The sequence below is a fragment of the Lipophrys pholis genome (genome assembly GCF_963383615.2).
Source record: "Lipophrys pholis genome assembly, chromosome: 15".
Classification (NCBI taxonomy): domain Eukaryota; kingdom Metazoa; phylum Chordata; class Actinopteri; order Blenniiformes; family Blenniidae; genus Lipophrys; species Lipophrys pholis.
In genome coordinates this window covers 21,616,175-21,633,986 of record NC_137642.1, presented here as the reverse complement: position 1 = coordinate 21,633,986, position 17,812 = coordinate 21,616,175, and the positions used below count along the sequence as shown (strand labels likewise).

The 17,812-nt window shown below is 39.8% G+C and overlaps 1 protein-coding gene across 2 annotated transcripts in view; it reads left to right on the top strand.

Moving 5' to 3' along the window:
- Positions 1-264: 264 nt before the first annotated feature.
- Positions 265-17,812, top strand: part of hs3st1l1 (heparan sulfate (glucosamine) 3-O-sulfotransferase 1-like1) — a 41,157-nt gene continuing 23,609 nt past the window's right edge. The window contains exons 1-2 of one of the 2 annotated variants that reach the window (XM_080482130.1): positions 265-553; positions 17,123-17,207. The gene's annotated coding sequence lies outside the window, so the exon portion shown is untranslated. The remainder of the gene's footprint in view (positions 554-17,122; positions 17,208-17,812) is intronic. The other variant, XM_080482129.1, reaches the window with a different exon arrangement.

The window sequence follows — 17,812 nt, the reverse complement described above, 5'->3', positions numbered from 1 at the left end:
TGGTTCTGGTTGGTTCTGTTTTGCGCACAGACACGTTGCTGCGTCTATAAAGATAAACGCCGGGCTGAGGAGCAGTGTTTCCCCCGCTGGAGGCAGATGATGAGATGTGGATGTAGAATTAGAGAGCGAGAGAGAGAGAGAGCGAGAGAGAGCGAGAGAGAGAGAGAGCCAGGAGAGCACCTTGCCCTGATCATCTGACGGCAGGCTGTCAGACGGCTCCTCCCCGCTCCCTCCTCCCCGGCTCCCTACGCAAAGCAGCGGCTTGCACACAACTCTGCTACCAACACAGACTCGTGCTGCGCGAGCCCGCACGGAGCCGGAGTTTAGCCACTTTGAATAAAACGAGGACTCCGCCGGCGTCTGCTTCCCAGTGCATCAGTGATGAGAGTGGCCGAGAGGCGCCACGGACGCTTTTCCTTCCCTCCTATGTGGACCGGCGGTGCGCAAAAAGTGCGCTCCGTGGCTCAGCGGCATCTTACGCATTCTCCGCTCCAGAGATCGACCCAAACCCAGGAGACGCGCTGACATCCTCACCCGACAATCCCCCTGCGAGGTAACCACATTTCCTTTCGTTCCCTCTCAACATTCCCCCGTCCATCCTACGGAGAGATACGCGCACTCGCCTTTTTTTCCACTGAACACTTGATCCATGTTTAATTCTTTTTTTTTTTGATTCGGTTTCCAAGGTATAAGGAAATGCATGTGCCGCCCAAATGGAGCTCAAATCCGCGCCTCTTTAAAACACGACCATCTGAAATAAGCCTTGCAGTTCACGTTGAAATCCTCCTAATAGAGTATTGATCAAACTAATTAAAAACCTACAACCAATAAACGAGCTTTATAGGCTCCCAGGGGATCTGTACATCCTCAGAGCTCTGGCATTTAACAAGCCTCTCATTCATGCATTCAAAGTTATGACTGAATTTCTGTAAAGTTTTTTTCTTTCTTTTTTCTTTTTTTTTTAATGTATTTAAATACAAGTGCATGGAAAAGAACTTTTAGTACTGAGGTTGCTGGGTTAAAACTCTCCTCCTGGTGCTGAAGCTTAATGTCACAGAGACGGATTCAATCAAACAAGAGCAGCTAATGATAATTACCACTCTCCTGCTCTGGGTGAAATGTAGCCTTGATGCAAGCATTGTTTTTTCCACCCTCAGCTCCGCTGCTGGTATATCTGGTGTCAGAGCTTCCCTCAGCCACACGTTAACGTCACAGGATGCAAATTGCCACAGGCTGTGCAATTCACCTTTGATTATGAGCATGTGGGTGTTGGCTTATGTGCTTCTAGCTGCAGGGTTTCTGCCGGTTTCTGACAGGTATAAGTTATCTGATGGAATTCAAATGAAACATACTTTTTTTTTTTTTTTTTCAGACCCATTTGCAGCTGTATCCCTGCATAACAACATAGTGGGCTTTTATGGCCGGGTATTTCTAAAGAGGTTCAATCTTTTTCCAGTCTTTAAGCTTTACAGTCTTGCTCCAGGAAGACGTGTTAATGCTCTGAGGAATACTTTGAAGGTAAAGACGGGCAATTATGGGGAGAGCTGCTATATCCACGCCACACAGCAGAATTGTAATCTTACTGTTAAAGGATAGCAAAAAGACCTTAAAAATTTTTTTTTATAAAAAATAAATCTGAAACAGTAATGAATGATGGGCACCAAGGGTACTTTGTTAAATCAAGATAATGGAAAGACTGAATTATATCAAAAGAAAATATTCAAGTTGAATGTTTTGACCTCCTGCGATGTTTCATTCCTTTTTTAATTAATCAAACTTACAAAGTAATGACGAGCCACTTTGCAGTTAAAACACTCAAAGTACAATATGAATAGTGTTATTATCAATGCCTACAGAATACAAGAGTACTTGAAGGACTCTGGTTTGTTGAACTACATACACATATGTACAGTCTATAAATAATAGCTACAAGTGTACAAATTTGCAGCACAAGTACGAGAAGGGTGATGGAGGTGTATTCACACATGAACATGCGTGTCAGACATCAACCTCGGTAATCATGTGTGTAGAGAGGAATAATAGGCGAGCACTCAACTGGTTTACGAGAGCAGTTTCAGGCTGAGGAGTCAAATATGCATGCAATTGTAAACTCGACAAAGGAAATTAGGCGTGATCAGGAAAGACAATACATAAAGGACGTGATTGTGGAATGAAACATTTGGCGGAATCCGCCAAATGTTGGAAATTAATACACATTTGCAGGTGGTGGCTGATGAAAGAGGTATACTCTAATTTATATTTAGAAAATACTCATTTCGAAGTGGTAACTTCAATGCAAAGTAGATTACAGCCACATGTCAAAAGTGGTCACAAACTGGAAATGAACGCAGCCCCGTGAACGTCTGAAATCAAAAGGTGTTTCCTTCAGTGAGAAATAAATTGTGCTGAAAAGACCAATACAGTCAGTATAACACAGTCTGACAACAAAGGGCCAGAGGTCTTCCTGAAAGAAGGGTCACCCTCATTATTTTCATACCCGACTAATCAATATGAATGAGGCGAATGTTTGGCTCGAGCTGAACCCGAACAGATACTTTGTTTGCTTGATTTTGTTCTGGAACTGAATGTGTAAGCGAAGGCGAGAGGTTCACCGAGGAGACCGAGGGGAGAAGGTCTGTGGGATCATCCTTGTGGCTGTAAAGACGATCGTCAGGATTCCTAAATCCCGTCTGTGATCAATGGCTGGACAGAATAACAGGGCGAGGGGTTGTTATATCACAAAGCGGGTTTAATGTGGGAAGGAAAGACAAAGAGAAACGAGGGTGGGCGGAGAAACAGCTTCTTGTGAACCGTTTCCTCTTATTAGGTTTCTTTTTGATGGAGTTTATCCAGTTGGCTCCACTTGAACAAAGAGGGCGGGCAGAAGAGAGGAACAATAAAGCACAAGTGCATTTTCTTCTCCTCAAGTTTTCCTAATCAGGAGCAATAGAAAGTAACAAGAGAATAGAATTAATATTTGATGAGGTTATGTTTGCTGAATTAAAGGATGAAAACTATTAGCCGAGGCATATGGGATATTTGTTAAAAATGCAAATGAGGTCTCCTTTTCGCGAATGTGGGTGTTGGTTGATTCTCCCTGAAGAGATGAAAATGGCTTTCATGAAAGATTCAGTCTTTTCTGCTCTAAAATGTGTACAATACACTCTCAAGGCCTTATATTATGTATTCATGTGCCACAGAAACCAAAATAGAAATTGTCTGAATACAACTCAGTCCTCACATGAAGACGTTGGCATTGTGTGCATCTGCAGACCGACACAAGTAGAAATACCTCGACCTTCAATTTTGAGAAAATCATTATAACACCAACGAATAACCTCAGTCTGCTGAAGTTTAGATTGGTTGTTACACTAATATAAACTTTGGTGCAATTCCAAGTGTTATTTTGCCGTCGGCAGGCTGTGATGATTCTTTTCGGTATTTCAATACAAGGATAAAACACTTTGTTAGTGATGTTGAATTAAAGTACCTTAAATCCTTTTAAAGAAAAATAATTGATGCAATGTTAAACAACACAAGCAACAGTACAAGGATTGTGGAATTAAAATGCACTTTTTATGTATCCTACTTTTTAGTTGGCCAGGATACTTTAAGTTGAAAGTTAAACAGATCTTAAGAACTACAGTATATCCTCAAGTACGTCAGCTCCATTTCAATTTCGCTTGTTTTGACAACTGAAATCCTGACACTTGGGACAAATACTGAGAGACTGTCGTTAAATCACTGAAATATTTTACGACATGCCCTCAGTTTATATATGAAAAGCTTCCAGGTTTATGATTGTATCCATTCAACCACACCATCAAGTGGATCATGGAAACCTTCCTCACTCTTTCCATTGTTGTACATGACCACTAGAGGGCGTTCTCTAATTTAAAAGTCAGATTATTAACACAAGTGTGTGGAAACTGCCTCCCAAGGTTCAAGGTGTCAATGTATTTATTGTGGAAATGTACTTTATTGTGCACCTAGTTTGTTTTGACGTGATATTTGCATGTCAGAATGAAGACATTGAGGACTTTCGCCCATTGTTCGAAAATCCATGGGGTAGTTTGTATAAGCTGGAAACAATTAATATAACCAAGCAACCCACAACTAGAATGAACATTGGATGATTTGGAGAGTTTCAACGACACAGAGTTAGACAGGTGTAGTTCGTCAAATACAGAAAGAAGGAGTCCCTGGAGGCCAGGGGTGTGAAACCCCTTTTAGTTTGGGGGCCGCTTACAGCCCAATTTCATCTTAAGTGGGTCAGAATGGTAAAATAGTGTCATAATAACCTTTACATTTAAAACTTGTTGTCGATATATTTGCAAAATAAAAAAAACACTCTGTAAAATTCCTACGATCTCAACATGAATCCAATTTTAATGAAAACTTTGGGTGCAAAATGCAGTGAATGCTTTAGACTGGTCCATGCATGTTGAACCTAAGAAACTCTTGTGTTGCTCTGGAAAATACATAGAAGATTGTGGTGTTGAGTCAATGCTGAGACAGAAACTTGAATGTGTTTATAAATGTATTTTATTGCAATGGCACAGTGATTAGTTTGGTGCAATCTTTATGCTGGCAGGTACGAAGCACAGTTCGTAACATAACTCTCTTTGTGAGAGTCACACAGTCAGGATAGCACCTCAAGGCTGCTCTCAGCTCTTTACTGTAGATAAGCACCGCGCTCTATTTGAATGTTCGCAACTGCACTTGTGTTTTGACTCCTGGAGTTCAGCGGTGCGATCTGCGGTCACATGGCTTCCGCGCAGCACAGTGTTTGACAGTGTGATGCTGACTGGCCTCCTTTCTTTAGTGCAATGTGAGAAAAGCAGCGCTGTGCGTGGGGAGGAGCTGCTAATGACAGAGCAGGTGTTGAAATGACACGGTTGAAAAGCAATGTCGAGACAGAATCAGCATTAGTGGTAGCGAGCTGATCGGTGGATTTTCAGAGAAAAGAGACATTCAAAGAGGTTTTCAAGTGAACAGAGGTTTAGGTTAAAAAAACAAACAAATGCAAAACTGAAAATACTTTGCATTTATATTTAGGCTAAAGATGACCTATGAAGATATTAAGAGAAGAATATTAATGAGAGGATGCATTCACAAATATAAGGTTGCAGTGACCTTGACCTTGGAAAACCAAAGTCTAATCACTTTTTCTATTGACTTGAAAACACAATTAGCTGGAGAAATATTGGCAATAGCCTCAAACTGAACAGTGACTTTTCGGCTCACCGGACCTTTTGTCTAGCTGGTTACCCAAAGTTTATCCACTCAACATTTTAACGAACAACTTTTCAGTTGAGAAATTAGGTTACGTGCACATGTTGAGAGGAACTATTTGTTAGGTCGTTTGCTAGAGAGAGAGAGAGTTATGTCAGTTATCGGAAATTATTATGAAAGTATAAAAATCTGAAAAATTATATCCTCATATTTCTATTAAAATGCAACCCATGCCTGTGGCCTTTTTGTCCAAACATTTGCAAAGCATTCAATTTTCCAGACTAAGATGTCACAAGTTAATTATGTCAATGTAAAAAAAAAGTAAAAATAAAATTCCTTTCCAAAACATCAAACAAAGGTTCATCACAAGCCAAACACCCCCTGTTGTCCCACGACTTTCCCCTCTTCCTACCAATTTGGTCGCTTTATTTTGCAGCCAAGGACTTTTAACAAGCTTTATTTCCATGTATCGGTATCTGCGATACCAGTTGTGGTTTTACTTGGTAAATCATGAATTCTCAGTCTGGACTTTTGTTTTGAATTTCAGGTGACCTTGGCCTTTTTACCTCTGACCACCGAATTCTTATCAGTGCATTAATCATTGAGGTGTTCAGATGCATCATCTAAGAATGAGTGAGACGCACATACAGTACATACAGTTGTACAAACGTAGCAACAACTCGAAAACATAATGCCTCTAGCATGCAGCTGTTATTGGGCAACGGCAGCAAACAAAAAAAGCCCAACAAGCATAAAGTCAGGACAATATAAAGAGAGGAAAAGGAGTATCAGTTTGTCTTCAACATGTATTACAGAGATCAGGTAATACTATTTTCTGTCGACCCAAAGTAACAGAAGCTGCAAGCTGTCATGTGCGCCCTGATTGACTTTGATCCATGCTAATGATCGCTCTGTTTATCGCGAAGCCTCGAGACTCATCTGTCACGCTCTCACTGCCTGAGCAGAGTGTGCGCCTGATTTCAACAACTGGACCAAGCGGATCCTTGCTTTCGCCGCCTTCAGGTTTCTGGATATTTACACCGCTGTGATTAGGTCACCCTCAGTACAATCACTCATGCAGCATTGTGATGCTAATGCCATACCGGGGCTGATTTTTTATGTGTGCTTCTGTAGAGTTGTCCAGACCCCCCCCCCCCGCGTCTGTGGAATGATTACTGATCAGACGAGCATTTCATATCAGCCTTGTGGGGGTAAATTAGAGGATTACCAACAACTTCATGCTTATTCCCTTACGTATCTGCCAGGCTTCCAAATCCTGTGGAAGCCATTGTTATTATAAGTAGCTTGGCAATTGAGCGTGGAAGCAAGCTCTAATTCTTCTGAGATTCAGAGCTGAGGAAACCACGCTCCTTTTTTTCTCTTTTTTGGAGCTACCTCCCCTGCTATTCTTGCTCTTTCATGATAGGAAATTGAGCGACTGAGAGAGGGGCCATGCAGTCGGCTGCCAGGACCTCTCCACTCCAATCCTTGGTTCATACATAATAGATAAGTCACTGTAACTTACAGTACAGGGGCATAACTAGGCTAATGCTCAGATTTGCATATTTGTGCCGAATTCCATAATTCATGAGCGCTCAGCAGGCAACGATCCGCTGTGCAGAAAGCCACCTTGGTCCAGATGATGTACTTCATCCGGCTTGTGAGCCCTGCATGCAGTTTGTGCATCAACAGCATTAAAATACAGCACCCGAATCCACTCGGGGAGCCATGTCTTCATCATCAAAAAGCCTCTCATTCTGAACTCTGCCTTTGGGAAAGCCTCATTAAAGGCATGAGGGATCCGATGACAGAAAGAGACAACAGAATCTTCCCCCTCTTAATTTACTGCCGTTTGGAAAATATCAGGCCGGGGCAGGAGCGGGTGAAGGAGGAGACGGCAGAGGGCGGCGACGCCTCCCCGGCAAACACATTTTCATCAAGAAAGCCTGACGTTGCCATCATCACCCGAGTGTTATGAAGTAGATTTATCATTCCACTTGATGATCGGGGGGCAGTTATTTATTCATTACCTTTGTTCTTCGCCTGTCTCAGATGAATAGGCACATGTCAGCCACATCTCGCATTATGGGTGATCGTGTGTCATACATCCCTTTCTTTCTTTAATATTTATATATATGTGATATCACACCCATGCCTTGTCATATTTGTCAGATTAATGGTGTCTGTTTCTTTGGAGGGATCACGACCCCGTCATGTGGAGTGAGATTTGTTTTGATTCGCGTGCCTCTGCTCTGCCATCTATATCCATTTCTTTTGGCGTGGGAGTGAGGGAAAGGACAGTGCAAACGAGTTGAGTGGGATTTTTTTGGGGGGGGGAATGAGTTGCACATGTGTCGGGAGGCTGGAGAGCAGCTTATTTACTGTCCAAAGGAAATGACTCCTCTGCACTGTAATGCTAATTTCTAAGGTCACCAGCAAATCTAAAGGAGGACGCAGCTCTCCTTCTGTCTTTGTCTTTTCACCGGTAAATCACCTCGCAAGATGCCAGAAGCCATTTCCCCTTTTGTCTATTTGTCCTTTTTCTCAATAAGTTTAAAGAAGCAGATGAATACTCATGAGGAGAAAATGTCAAGCGCTGGTCGGTCTTCCCGGCGTGCAGCTTTCACCACCACCAGAAGCAACACTTGACATTTGTTCTGAAGGCAAAGATCTGGGTTTGTCTGAATATGAAACTTGGATTGTTAGAGACACTGGTGTGTTTTTTTTTTTTTTTTATTGTGACAAGGTCAGACACCTAACAAAGGCGGCAAAGAAAAGGCATTTATTTGATTTCTAAGTTCAGCACGAGCCAGATGAAAGGCTCGACCTCGCCGTGTCCTTCAAAACCATCAGTGTCCATTAGCTTTTCAAGAGACTTGAGCTTCAGCTGAAGTAGAAAACATTACTGCAAGTTAGACATATAATACATTTAAGTATTTAAGACGTGATTGTTGTTACATGAGCATATTTCTGCCTATCTGAATCCTATTTCATTAAAAACTTGGGGTCAACCATCTATATGAATTTGATTTAATATGATGTGATGTTTATTCAGAAGCTCTCCAACAAGAGACAATAAATTCTCAGACTGACCTTTCAGGCCTATTGTTGAATGATGCCAATTCTTCCCAATGCAAATATTTGTAGAATGGCTTTGAAAACACGTGGAAAAAGGGAAATCTGCTGAATGAAAAATAATGCATCATATTTAAATATGTCACCACGAGTCAATTAAAATGGAATTGTGTTAAATGTTGAGCCTCGTTGCCCGAGCATGGAGCACATCATTCATGTACCCATATGCAAACGGAGGCATTTGTGCACATTCATTCAACAACAGTGGTGACATATGTAATTAGTTTGTCACACAGGATTAATCACTGAGTGTTTTCAAGTGAAAAAACAAAAACAAAAAACAATGCTTAGATTCACTAATCGGCAGAGGCTCAAAAACTACCCGGTCTCAGGACAGTCTAAACAAAAGGGGGGAATGGATTTTCCCCAGCACATTGAATGAGAGCTGCAGTGGATGGTCGTGAGGTGACTTAAGTCATAAATAATTTGTTCTGCACAATATGAAATCTATCTCTTGATTAAAAGCACACAGTTTGATAAGTAAGTAAAGTGTATTTATTTAGCACCTTTCACCGATAAAGATCACAAAGCACTTAACAGCATTAATAACGGAAAGATAAAAACAGAAATGGAATATTTATCTGTAGTAATACAGGGGAGTAACAGCTAAGATACAGAGTGATAAAACATACATAAACATAAACAATGAATAGAATAAATAAAATTGAGCAGCTGCAGGTCAACAGCCCTGTCTGAATAAAAGTTTTTTTTAACTGGCTCATAAAACTGAGTCGACCGACCTCAGCTGTAGAGGAAGAGCATTTCACAGCTTTAGCCGGCCAAACCTGAGAACTCTATTTGGAACATAATGGTGACGGAGGTCAGGAGTGATGTGGGATCGCCAATTTGTTCCTGTTTGAAGGCGAGCGGCTGTATTTTGGACTGTTTTAAGATGGTTAGGAGAGAAATAATTGATCAAGTAAAAAGGGCATAGTAATCTAAACGGGAAAGATCTTCTTCAGTTCCACCTTGTGTACCATACATTTTAATTGAGCTACAGTATATTGCATAAATGGAAACAAACAAGAACATGTGAGCTGGGTGACATGGCTGCCGAGTGACAGAAACACAACGAAGTTACAAAGGCAGGGTTTGACGCAATTATGTTATCCATTTTTGGGGGGCAAGTATTAGAGCTTCTGTTCCTGCCTGCATCCGTCTTGTATTACTTTTGATGAATAACTGCTTGGATGCCCACGTGTTCTTATTTTTTCATCTAAAAAGTAGTCTCCTGCTTTAGCGAGAACAGTAGGGTCTAGGTAAATGTATGTGCTGATGTAAGCTCCCGAGAGGAAGCTCTGTGTCCAGCACTAATGACGTCTCGCTCATGCTTACTGACAAAGGCTTTAGCAGCACTCTCCTGAGGTTGTGCAGGGAGCTGTCCGCGGTGCTGAACCAGACACTTCATTTTGGGCTTCTTTTGAAGGGAAGAATGCCCAGATGAGCGCCTTTCTTTTTCCCCCCTGCTCTGAGGCGATCTCAAATATGAAATAGAACTTTGAAAAATGCGATTCCCCTGCCTTTGGATTTTCCTTTATTTTCCCAGAGCTTGAAGGCGTAGCGGTAACATAACGCGTTGTTGGATGTCTGAATCTAAAAATAGAGCTAGAAGGTGAGGATTTACCTCAAAGCCATGCAGCGATCTTCCAGGTAACATTCATGTTGACCACGCTTCACACAAACGTCTCACAAAGAGCTCACTGTAGGCTCTTTCTCACATCTCGCTGTCAGCTCACTGAACAGAGTACAAACTGTGAATCTTTCCGACCTCTGCCACTTCCACAGACTGTGAACCCGGACAAGCTCTGGGCCGCTTGATCTGCTTTTACACTGCGAAGCAATTTTCGCTTTTTCATACTGTGATTCAGCAGATAGCCAGAGTCACACAGCAAGTGAACGCGGCACAATGGAACGTGATTGACGCTTAAATCTTGTCACAAAGTCCATGTTCCTGTTGTAGAAGCTGACACTGTTATGGATGTGCTCAAACAACAGCTGCTGGAAGTTTCTGATGTGGTATTTTTGTTTCTAGGATTTGTGAGGGGAACTTAACAATTGTCCACTAAATTGTTCAGTTTAAATATGTTTGGTAAATCCAGCTAATTTCTAAATTATACTAGACTACCGACACACTTTTAAACCGCCTTAACATCAATGCTCTTGTTTTTTTCTTTCTTCCCCTCTCCTTCATCCCTCTCCCCCACCTTCCTTTAAACATTCTGTGTGTATTCTATGTATATGTTTCAGTATAAAATGTATAGTATTGCATTGACTTTATAATTTACATTTATATAATAATGTATACACACACATATACACAAATACCCCTGCATCCACACACTTATACATACACTTCAATGTCTATACACATGTACAGTTTCATAAACCTGTATATTCTATATATTCATGCATCCTTGTACACATGCCTACCAACTTATTTATACTTAATCATACTTCCTTTTATATAAGCCTTCTTACATTGCCTGCCTTACTGAGGTAGGGGGAAAAGGAAGTGTGGGGAACTTTAATTTAACTTTGAAACATGGATGTAAGAAATCAAAAAATGCACACATAAGGGGAGATTATTATTATATAGGGGTTTTTTTTCTAAAGGAAATTCACTTTAATCATATCTATATCCACATTTCCGTTTCTAAATTCAAATGAGAAGTTCATTTTTTTCAATGAGATATGTTTATTTTTTTCATGTCAACACATTCTCTGATTAAGCGAGGGTTGGGCGCGACCAGTGCCTACTAATGGTTTTCCTTAGTTATTATTATTCCATTTAGATTTTTATGAGCATTTCCCTTGAGAAAGTCAGCTTCACCCGGAAAATATACTTTAAAGTGACTTGGTATCTTTATATCAAATATTTCGTTTGTTGTTTTGTGTACCTCTAACCAGACACGTTTTAACCCTGGGCAATCCCAAAATATATGCAAATGGTTTGCATCCCGACCCTCACAGCCTCTTCAACATATGGACTTAGAAGAACTTTTATAATCTTTCATGGTTTGTATTATTGTACATCATGAGCAATCTTCTAATGTTATAGTGTGGTGACTTGTGCTTTTTCTGCTCTGCATAGTAATTTGACATCACCAAGCCCAAACAATTAACCTGGAAGACCTGAGGTGCCATTTTCATAATAGCCTGCATCCTTAGTGTGCTTCTGAAGAGGATGCAATGTAATTTCACTTCCCCCGTGTTGATTTTCACAAAGTATCTTTTTCTGCAAGGTTTTATAAATTGAGGACATTGTCTAGCTGCTCTTGGTAACTTTTCCTTTTCATCAGTTTCATTTGTGGGAATCCTTTTTTTTTTTTTTTTTTTTTACAAACGGTAATTGTTGTAGTGTTTACTTCAACATCAGTGGGAGTGACTTATTAAGGTACAGTTAAGTTTTCAAAATTTTAGTGAATCCCTAATCAAAAATTATAACAGATTGCCTTTTTTGTTTTACTTTCTTCATACTCCTTTTTCAGAGTGAGTTGTACCAGGTTTTATTAGGCGACGTGTCTAATGGGGAGTAAATGTTTAAAAAGTGTATTCATAAAAAATTTAGTGGCTTAGTTGTACTTGAAGGAATGACTACAGCTTCAATCAACACACTCTGACTCAAAGCTCTTTTTTTCTTTCCTTAAATTAAAAGTTTAAAAAGTTGGAGTCTAAGATAATTTTTAAAGTGAGTTTCAAGTGAAAACACAAAACTTTCTTTGCTGGGAACCAATCAAAACACAAGTCTTTGAAAACACTCTTCGTCCTGAGTAGAAGGAGGAAGCACCGCTTCTGTGCATGCGTGCCACGACTGTGGTAAATACTTCTTTGGCCCATGCATGAGTAGAAAGACAATCACTGTCCCCCAGTCCATATTCTCTGGGACTTGGTTGGTTCATAGACATAGGTTATGTCCACTACGCTTAAGAATTAAAAAAAATAAATAAATAAATAAAGATCTGTATTTTCTTTGACACCTTTACAATTTGCTTGGTGGTGTGGCCAGATTGGAGGCTATTGCAGTCCAGTTTTGGCCCACGGGCCTTATGTTTTGTCACCCTCAATGTACAGAGTAACACTGTTTAGTAGAGATTGACACTCTCCAGTCCAATTTATTGTCATACCCAGATTTATAGAATCCACGTTTCACAGTGGAGCAGTGAATAATGATGGTTAAATTCACAGTCTTTTCAGATCCTCAGCCCTCAAACAAAGAAAGACGACCACTCACTCTCCTGTATTGCAGGTTTCTAATATAACGTACATGTCTTTGGGTTATGGAAGAAACCTGTAGTAGAAAAACCCAGGTACAAGAGGAACATGCAAACATACTTTTTCAGCTGCCCTCGATCAGACTCACTTTGAAGAATTTTGAAACACATTCAGTCAGAGTATGATTTTTATTTTTTATTTTTTATGACATGAAGTGACATTTTTCCCTCGACACAATCGAACTACCATCTGAGAGTGAACAGCAGCTTTGTAACAATGAGTCACTTATGTTCTTGAATCACTTTCAAAACATGTGCACCAGACTTTGATGCCCCCCAAAAAAGAAACAATTTTTAAATGAAAGAGACGAACAAAGGCTGTTTTTTTGTCACAAGTCTGATCCCTTGAGTGCCTGAGCCCTGAACGCACCTCACCCTGAAGGTCACCTGCAAACACTGACAGACAGCGACAGCCAAAATGGCAAAAATAGAAATGAGGTGGAATTACAAATAAAACAACACTGAGAATACATGATTTCTGTATGTTCCTCTCAATGTCTGTAATAAGTCAATTCAACAGAATAACTGAGGCCCGAGGTGTCACATGTTGTTACTGTTTCACTGCAGTCATGATATTGATTTAAGAACCTTATATTTCTTTTCAGCCTGGTTTCAGTTCCAACAATAATTAATTTTTTCGTCTCTCGTCGTGCACAAGAAGGTTATTCTCAGGGTCCGTTTACACAGCAACGTGAAAATGCTAAACTTTTGTTGCATTTTGGGCATCTGTTTCCATGACAACAGTGTTCAGAGCCACTGAAAACAAAACTTTTTGAAAACAGCTCCTACAGGTGGAATGCGAAAATAATACATTTCCGCTTGAGATGCCGTAGTGCAAACGGGGGAGAGAAAACAGTTTTTATTACTGTCACCTTTTATTTCAGGCTGGAAACATTCAGTACCCAAGTAAAGAAGCAGTTTAGAATATGAATGAAAACTGATGTCCCATGCACACCCAGTATTATTTCTTTTTTTAGATATTTCGTAAAAACACTGTCCCTATTTTCCAAGCATTACTCTCTTTATGATAGATTTCCCGCTGGCTGCAAAAATGTGTGCAAGTGCATATTGTATTTGCACGAGAGAATGAGAACCGCGAGTGTGGCCACTGGGATTGGACTCAGACAGTTTGAGGATGTAGCGTTCACTGTGAAGTCACCGACAATATCACTGGCCTGTTGATGAAAATTGATTTACATAGCCGGGTTTACTGGGAGGACTTCCATTTGATCACAGAACTGTTGTGATACTGAGAGACAGCTGTTACATAGGGAATACATAGCCGCAGACGCTCCTAAGTGTGTCCTAAAACAGGGATTGAATCTTTCCAAGGTAGCATCAAATGTCAAATCAAGTCAGTTGTTTGATGGTCCTTTTTAATGCTGTCCAATACAACTGGAGATCCACCAGGTTTAGGCAGCGTGTGTGATATCAGAGGAAATAATGATATATTTGTACTCTGTGTACACTTCTAGGTATCTGTACTTTACTTAGGTGTTTATTTTTCTGTGTTATAGTTAAGTTATAGTGAAAGGCTCAAAGCAGCGGAAATGGGATTCAAAGTTTCATCTAAATATCAGTGATGTTTCTACCAAATACTTTTTATCATTATTTTCTGATTCAAAACTACAAGACGTGACTTCAATCATGATCTGCATTATTGCTGATGGTTAAGGTGGTGGATCCACTCTGACAAACACAGTACTACACTAACAAGTTTATTTGTGGGTGTACTAATGAGTAATCATGAATGTTCAAGATGCCTTTAAAAAAGCATTGTAGATCATTAAAGTAAATCTTTTGTGTATTTAAGAAACTTCAGGTCAACCTGTGATTTGTAATAATATTGTTACAATCTCCATTTGACATTCGACAGGTAAACAAATACCTGACGTCCTGTTAACACGGCAACCTTTTCAAGTAATAAAACTGAAAACTTTTGTTGCGTTTTGGGTGTCCGTTTACACAAAAACGGCGCTCGGAGCCACTGCGAATGCAACTTTTGGAAAACGGCTCCCAAGGTGGACCTTTTTGAAAACACTCCGATTCTCAGGAAACGGAGAAAAAGCACCTTTTGGAAAACTGTGCTACTGTGCATGCACACCACGGCTGTAATAAATACTTCTGCTGCACACGCATTGTAAAGGTTTATAGCGTATTGCTCTCTGCACGTACGCGCGTGGTTTCGTGCCTTCAAATCACTCAAAAACTACCAAATTACAAATGAAAGCTGGGTAAAGTAAACAAACTCCTCCAGAAATGATGCCACCGAAACAAAATACACAGCAACTGTGCCTCTGTGATGCAACTGTGTGGAGGAGTTGCCATATAAACCATCTCATTCACCACCGAGACATGTCCTCCCAACCCTGGATTGTGAATTGAGCCAAACCTTAAAAAAATAAAATGCCACATATTTTTTCGTACAATCTGAACATTGAATTTGCTTTGCCATTTTGCAATGTCCCGCTTTTGCAGTCTAAAAACAAAAAAATTAAGCAAAGACCTTTTTCGGGAAAAAAAAATGAAAGTACAGTGTTTAAAATGAATATTTTTGTGACATACATGAATTAAATGCTGACTCAACTATTTAAAAAAAACAACAAAAAAACAAAAAACGTTATATCTATTAAAAAATCATCATCTTCATGAACCCCCATGAAATGAATCTTTGGTGTCATTTCACAATATTGTAAGGGCATGATTTGTTTCCACACATGACTTTTCATTCTTTCATCTCATTTCATTTCTGGTCACTCTCCCCCTGAAGCAAATTTTGTTCAACCAAACGTTAATAATTTCTGATATTTATCATCATTGTTTTCGGTTCGGTAGCTTGCACCGAGTTATTTTCAAAATTCCATCGTCGCGTTTCAAATCCTCATCTCTAACATGACTCCAAAACTCAAAATCTCCACACTGACTCGTAAAAACAGACCCGACTGTGGCAGCGTGTAGCATCGATACATCATTATCCGGGGATATGAAGATATAATCAGCATGGATAATTTGAAACTCATTCCCAGACTCAAAACATTCAGATTAGTTTTTTGTGGGTTTTTTTTTTTTCCCCCTCAGATTTATACGCCTCCTTTTTCAGATTTGTTTCCCCTTTTTTTTCACTTCACATCCCACATTTGTTTGCTCAAATCTAATCTTGTAATTGCATCATTTGCTTTTTCTGCAGATCTGCAGCATGCGAGCAGCAGATGTTGGGCATGTTTATTATTACGTGTTTATTGTTTGATCGGTTAATTATGTTACGCCTGAGTAGTGATAATTTGGAGTGTAAGCTGATAATGATGATAATTTCCATTTCTGCTTTTTGTTTTTATGATCTCCGTAGCCAAGTCAAGAATTAATTCATAAAGAGGATTTAAGGAAATATTACACAGCCTGCCTGGCTTTACAAAAGACTTTCCTCGTCGTTCTGAATATATGAAAGCAAAAAAGGCCATTTACAAAACACCTCATCTTGACCATGTTTTTTTTTGGTCAATATTCATATCGGATGATAAATAAACCCTCTTAGAAGGGTGTTCTTTACTGCTAGGTAAATATTTAATGTCGTGTATGCTAAACACATGTTCAGTTTCTGCATGTCGAAATATTCCATTATTGAAAATACATTGGCTTCTGGCATTTCTCTATATAGTCACTCATTTCAGTTGTCACAAAGGGAGTGGACAGAGATTTGTCCACATTCATCATACAGTGCACATCCACCAAGATTTTACAAGCTGGGAAAGTGTGTTATTACGCATGGTTTTTGGAGGGAATTTAATCATTTTTGGCCATTAAGTGTCAGAGTCTCTCTTTGGTTTAAAGATTGAGGGTGTGATTAAAAAGAAAGGGGGGAAAAAAAACCTGGCCCATTTAACTATATACGTAACTGCAGGCGAACAAAAAGAAAGTGGATAGAATTTGGCCCTAACCTTCAAAATGACTTTTCACTCATGCTTCCTACTCACATCAGACTCTCTTTATAAACTGAAAAAGGATGTGGATTGTTATAGTTTTACTTTTTTTTTTTTTAAACAGACTAACAAACCATGCTCGCCTTTACCTTTGCTCACAGGTAAAGGTAAAAAAAAAAAAAGAAGTGTTTAGGGCCACAAACAGACTGAAGCGTTTTGAGTTCATAACAAGACAGGTTGCATTTTCATATCAAACATCTTAAAAGCGACAACGTTTCCTTTGTGAGTCGATTCCGTTTTCAACAAATTCCTCAAAGTACTAATAGATTAACTCACTCAAGCGTTGCAATTTCTAGGTTATCAAATGTGAAAATGTATATAGTGTCATAGCTTATACATATAGCAGAATTCAATCACGACATTGACAGCTTTAAGTCGTCATGCCTGATTTTGGACATTCAGGCTCACAACCAATAAGTGCAGAAGTAAGCACTCGTGTCACAGACTTTCCTTTCCTTTTTTCTTTAACTAGTTAATATTTAATCTTTTTTTTTTTCCCACAAGCTTGATTCTGGAGTCTAAATTGGCTGGAGGTATCACCATGCGTGACTGACTTTTCACCTCCAGCATTTGGCCCTGGACTGAACCGGTGAGCCTGCATTTCATTCACTGTGAGCTCATTAGGTGAAGCAACCTACAACTGCAGTCTATACAAAGAAGATACATGGCTTAAAAGATTTCCAATTCACACATATTTGAGTGAGATATCTATTGCACAAGCTGCAAAAAAAGACATGAATATTGCAACCTCTATCGGTTGTGGTGATGATAATCAGGGAGAAATAACAAAATCAATTTAAAGTCTTGGATGTGGAAGGGGGGGCTGGATTACGCTCAAGCGTTTGAATCAAGAGATTTAGGCCCCATTGAGGTATGTGACAATGCTTTTAAGTGAAAATGAACACTTTCCTTGCATTCTGGGGGGCCGTTTCCATGACAACGGTGCTTGGAGCCACTGAAAACACAACTTATTCACAACGCTCTGACTCAGTCTTTGTGTCAACGGAGAAAACACAACTTTTCAGAATCGCTGCCACTGTGCATGCACAATACAGCTGGAGTAAATAGTTCCTCTGCACATGCGTGAGTAGATGGACAGTAACAACAATGGCGGCCTCCAGTGTCATGACTCCCGTCCATATTCTCCTGGGACTTGGTAGTTTTATCGTTGAGAATTTCCTGTCTGGAATAACA